This window comes from Gracilinanus agilis, chromosome 2 (genome assembly GCF_016433145.1).
Source record: "Gracilinanus agilis isolate LMUSP501 chromosome 2, AgileGrace, whole genome shotgun sequence".
In the NCBI taxonomy this organism is placed as follows: Eukaryota; Metazoa; Chordata; class Mammalia; order Didelphimorphia; family Didelphidae; genus Gracilinanus; species Gracilinanus agilis.
Genome location: NC_058131.1, coordinates 171,473,008 through 171,479,464, shown reverse-complemented (window position 1 = coordinate 171,479,464; position 6,457 = coordinate 171,473,008).

Genomic DNA, 6,457 nt, shown 5'->3' with positions numbered 1-6,457 from the left:
GACTCAGATGGTTTGTGGGCAGAGGCGTGCTCAGCCCAGAGTGCCTGGTCACACCCTCTTAGTTTCTTCTGAGGTCTCTTTCTCTTGAGAATTCCCACTACTGCTGCCTCATTGTTCTCCATGAGAATAGTCAGATCCACGAGATGTCAGACAAAGCCAACATACAGTGGTTGAACGGTCCCTTTTCAGAATTTCCTTTGAGTTTCTCATAGAGAGATGGAGAGGGACTGGGACACAATAGTTAGGACGAATGGTCTTTGCCCTAACCTTTCCTTCTGCTGCTCCGGAACCCTACCACTACCCTCTCATCATCATCATCATTATCATCATCATCATCATCATCATCATCATGGGACCTGTTGGTGTTGTTATAGAAAGAACAAACCAGAGTAAGGAGGGGAGGAGGGAGGAAGAAAAGGTGAAGAAAAAAAACAAAAAACGGAAGACAGTTTGAATTTGGAAAGGAAAGGGCTAGGAAATCCATATCCTCTATTTCAAAAAGGAGCCACTGATCCTGCTTCGAGAAACAAATAAAGTTCGTGTTTAGGCCCAGAAGCCCCCAGACAAAGAGATATATCAGCAAAGGAGGAAAAATGTAAAAAGGGGGTACGTGGCTATTCATTCACACAGATGTAGTTTCAACTCTAAGGCTTCCAAGAAAGCAGCTGTACACCAAATCCCTTCCGATGCTGCCTGTATCAGAGGCTTCTGTGTGATAATCCTCTTAATGGAATATTTAAGAAATCGGATATAAATCACCAGGCTTTTATCTCACTATAGAATACATCATATATGTTATATGATGTATTTTGTACACATGCACACACACTCTTGCATGTGTTTGGAGCCATTTTTTTTAAGTTTGGAGAGATCCCTTTTTTGTTATCTAAATTTTTTCAGGAGATATGGATTCACAGATGTAATTCTGAGTGATCCTAGAGAAAATAGATGGTTTTTGAGGCCTTCAAAATTAAAACGCGCATATATATATACACACCCCTCTGAAAACCTCTTTTGTCATTTGCAACCAATAAAAATGCCTATTGTTATGAAGAGCTCATAAATAATCTGATTTTGGCATATGCTTTCATACCAAACAGAAAATGAATAAATTAAATATGATTTACAGCCTTTTTCATTTTTATTAGCACTGCTCTAAAGAGTTTATGTAAGGGACGTGCCAAAGCAGTTATGCCAAATGTTTTAAGGCGTTGGTATTGATATTATATAAATTAAGGTGTTTTAATTTGCATGCTTTAATTAACTAAATACTGGCAGAAAAAGAAAACACAGGCAGTGCTGACTTATTGCCTCTATTAAACTGCTGACATCTCAGAAAAGATGCCTTGAGTAATCATAATCAATAGAGGGAAACATTTATTATTCATCATTGGATAAAAATGTTGGGTTTTTCTTCGTTTTCTGATGTTTATGATTCTGATATGTTTATAGTTTGGGGTCTAGTCTGTTCCAAGAAGGTCTGGATTCATGTCCCCCAGGGAGAACTTGACCAGGCAATTCAACTACTCTCAGTCTCCCTGATCCAGGAACAAGGCACGAGCCTCAGCTAAAAGGTAGATCCAAGAATGACACAGCCCAGCCCAGCCCAGCCCAACCTAACCCAGGTCTGCTATGGGAGTAACTCTTCAGTGCCAAGCACAAAAAGCGGTCTGGGCAGGGCAGAGGGTGCCATGGTTGCTTTCTGCTCATTGGCTCCACCCCTAGTTCTCATGGGCAAACCTACTGCCTTATCTTGACAGGAAATAGGCTTCCGTGACAACTTTCTGAAGTCTCCTTCCTGTGTCCCTTCCCTCTAGACCCCACTCCCTTTATCTACCTTTCTGCAATCTTTTATGTGTTGCATTCCCCATTGGAATAGAAACTCTTTGAAGGCAAACACTATCTGGTTTGCTTGTATTTCTATCTTCAACACTTAGTAAGCAATTAATAACACCTCTCTACCTACTTATCTACTTATAATCTATTTATCTATTATCTATCTATATTTCCCTCACATCTATCCATCCATCTTGTCCATCTGTCCATCCATCTATCTGTCTATCTGTCCCTCTCTCTTTCTCTCTCTGTTTATCTACTTACCTACCTATCTTGAACTACCAGTTTTATCCATTTAGCATGATTTTGCAGGAGCCCACAGAAGAGGGCCTGCCTCTCACAGAATCTTTGCCCTCTGTACCCACTGGAATCCAGGGGACGGCAAACTATGGTCTGTCTAGAACCAGAGAGAGAATGAGTCAAAGGCCTTTCAAGTCTAGGACTTCCCCTGAACTCAGTTACAACAAGGTTCCCAAATCAAGAGAAATTTTCTGTGAACAAGGAATTATGGTTCTGATGCTACCCCAAGAAGATCTGAATCAACTGAACCATCAGAATGAGTAGACAATACTCAAGATCTGAATCAACTGAACCATCAGAATGAGTAGACAATATTCTTTTTCTCTTCCCCCAAGTATAATTATTTATTTTGCCTCCTTGATCCTTTTTCCTCTTGTCTTTTACCTATTATTTCTCCTCCTTTCTTTTCTCCTTCATCATCAAAGTAAGCAGCTTGAAGAGGTCTCTTCTTCTGTTTATGCCTCCATGATCTTTATGGAGTGAAGGGAAAGAAGAAGTAAAGAAAGTCAGATGTCATTTCAGATCACTGGCACCAAAGAAGGTCTTTCCTTTTAGTCATATTGAAAGAAAAGGATTTTTTTTAAGATTAAAAATTTTTTCCATTGAATTAAAGGTAATTCAATGGAAAAAACAAATTCCCAAACCTCTTGTTTTAGGGTATAGTCTGTGCACAACATCCCCACCCATGTTTTCCAGCTGAATTTATTTATTATTATTTATTTATTCCAGAAAGAAAGATGAATTTCAACTTTTGGGGGGAAATACTGTTCTTCTTTGCCAGAACTCCACCAAAAAAAAACAAAAAATCACACTTCCTTGTCTTTTCCCATCTTGTAGCTCTGTCAGTTGTTTTAAAACATGTCTCCTGTCATAAATCAGATCATCTTTATGCATTCATCCTGCATTGGTGAGAAAATCATCCAGGATGGAGGGAGGACAGGGACCCAGAAGATGGAAAAAAAGGTTCTTATGTGAAAGGGAATTGGGACTAAAGAAAGAAAATCAGAAAAATCAGCTGCCCAAATCCAATGAGGAAAACTTGTTTTTTAAGGAGTATGGGGGGACAGAGCAAAGACTAAAAAAGAACAACCTAGTACAGTGAATAGAGTGCTGGGCCTGGGGTTAGGAAGACTCATCTTATTGAATTCAAATATGGCCTTAGATACTAGCTATGTGACCCTGGGCAATTCATCAATGTTTGCCTCAGTTTCCTCATATGGAAAATGAACTGGAGAAGAAAATGGAAAACTGCTCCAGGAACTTTGCCAAAAAAACTCTAAGTGGGGAATGCAAAGAGTCAAAAATGACCGAATAACAACAAAATTAGATTTCTAGAATCTCTAAGCTAGAAAAGGCCTCAAAGGTGACACAATCACAAAAACTCCAGGGGAGGATTAGAGGAGTGAATTCAAACCCACAGAAATATGAACAGGAACCCTATCTATCACACTCCTGACAAGTATAAGAGTCACTGCTTGAAGACCATGGGTAATGGACAGCTCAAAAACTTCCCTATTCCCAAGGTGGACTGTTCCATTTCTGGTCAGCTCTAGTTTTTAGGAAGTTTTCCCCTAACTGGAGTCAAAAATTGCCTCCCTAGTTCTGCCCTCTGGAGACACCAAGCAAAAGGAATCTAATGGCCCTTCCATAGGATGGGCTTTTCAAAATTTGAAGACAATTATCACACATTTTTCTAACCTATTCCCAAGTTTTCTCCAGGCCTCAATTCCAGTTCCTATATCATCCCATATGCCCTGCTCTCTTCCTTGGTGATTTCATCAATTCCCATGGGTTTGATTGTCAACTAGATACAAACATATCCTAAATCTCTATTTAATCCCTTTCCTGAATTCTGACCCCTCTATCATCTGTCAGCTGGACATTTCCACCTAAATATCCTATATGTGCCCTTAACTCAATCTTCTATCTTCCAAATCTGTCACTCCTTCAAATTCCCTCTTTTTTTGTAGAATATATCATTATTCTTCCAGTTCTCATTAGACAAGCCTCCACAGAGCTACCAAAATCATCTTTCTATGATATAGGTTTGATTATGTCACTTACTCAAAAACCTAATCAAAAACTTTCCATGGCTCTCTACTGCCTCTAGGATAAAATAAACATTCCTTAGTTTGGAATATAAGATCTTTCACAGACTGTTCTCAACCAACTTTTCCAGGCTTATTAAAAACATTTCCCCTTAGGAAAATATGTTCTTGCTAAACTGTTCCCTAAACACAACATGGTACCTCTTACCTATGTATATTCATTTAACCTCCTCCTCAATGCCTATGTAATCCCACCTCCAGGTCTACCTGCCCAGCTCACACTGGCACTGGCAGGTTGGGCTCCAAAGTGGCATGCACTATTATTTTCAGGATTCTGGCCATAACCTCTGGTTGCAAGCTAACTCCCAAGCCCCCACTGGTATGCTTCCCTTTAATAGCCAAAAGATTCCATTAATAAACAAAGATATAACTCACATAGCAGAGTAAAAACAGTTGTTACAAAGCATTTCCTTCCAAATTAGGACTCTCACACAGATATCCCCAGAGTCTATGGGAGGAAGAGTGAATAACAGTTTAAACACATCACTTGGCTGCTACTTACCTGGACTGGACAAGCCTCTCCACCATAAGGCGGCTCTCTAATAGAGATAGCAGGCTACTCTTCTGGACCGAGCTAGACAAGTGGACTTGCTTGTCCAGGCAGATCACTTTGACATTAAGCTCTTCTCAGAACATGGTATCTTTGATAAACATTTGATAAACAGGTTAGACTCTTTGAACTCATTCTTGGATCTGGATGATATTGTGCTCTCTTCATAGGGTCCTCTTTTCAGTTAGAGTGCTACAATGCTCTTTAAAGCAATTAATCTTATATTAGAATCAGCAGAAACTTCTAAACTCCTTCAAAGTCTCTGTTTTGAGATTTGTCACCTCTAGAAAGGAGGTGAAGAAGTCTACTCTCTACCAGTCTAGAGAATCCTTCCTTGTTCAAAAGCCCCTTCCTTTAGTAAGGCACTCTACCTTGTCTTAAGGTGGTCAGTCCCAATTCAGTCAATTACACTCCTATATCTTTGGGACAAAGGTACGAATATGTTCTAGAATTCAGTTCTTTGTCTCACTGGACTCTTCATATGCAACTGAGCTATTCAAGCCTCACCAGACTCTTTCTAGGATGGAGAATGTGTCTGTTTTACAACTGAAGATCTCCTTTAGGTATTAATGTATCTTTTAGGCCCTCTAAACCTCCAGCTTTTAAAAACCTATTTATTTTAATCTCTTATTTCATAGGAAAGTACAAATCATCTGATATCCTAAGAGCAATAAGAAAAGATCTCTATACAAGAGAAAAACAGAGTTTTTCAGACATGATGGGAGTTAGATTAAAAACCTCCAACTTTTTGCTAAAGATTCATGTGACCCACCTGAACTTCCTTTCCTGGCTTCTGGAGAGAGATTAGTTCGTGAAAGGCCTTCCCCTCTTGGAGGAGGCCACATGGGTGGCTTGAGCTGAGCACCAGAGCAATATTTAGTGTGATAGGCTAGGCATCTTCTCTACCCTCTTTTTGTATTTCTCTACTTTCACTCTTTCCACCTCTTTGTAAATAAAAGCTACTAAAAGTCATTTTGACTTGAGCTATAATATTTTAAATCAGCAACCATCATGTTATTTTAGAATTCTCACATATTTAGTCAAACTCTTAATATAATTCCTTATAATATTTTATAATTAGAATTAATTATAATAATTCTTATATCATATAATAATTATTAGACTAATTATTAATTACTTTAATAAAATGAATTGAGTTTAATTAAATTATTCATCATGAAATGGAAGTGATCCTGGGTTCCACAAGGCCATGCAGGTAGAGGAGGAATAGGTCCTAATGAGAAAGAAAAGATTCAAGTATAATCCCAACAGAAGACTATTCTTTTTCTGTTCTAGAAGCAGCCTCCCTAGGTGAGGACAGGCTTATCACCAGGAATTTAACCATAAGGTAATGATTTCTTTTGTCCACAGGAACTCACAAAGACCCTTTACTAAGGTCAGAGGGAAAAATTAAAGAATGACTGAAGTCATTTAGAAGTCATCTCAACCAACTCCTTTATTTTTCTACTATAATTTTATGATTAATTGTTATTATTATTTAATCACTAACATTTACATAGCATTTTAAGATTTGCAACATCCTTATAGATAACATTCTATATATAATGTGTGATGCATAATAATACCTGTTAACATGCACACAGCACCTTAAAATTTGCAAAAAAATTTCATTTATGTAGGTATCCTTTTATCTCTCTAAAAT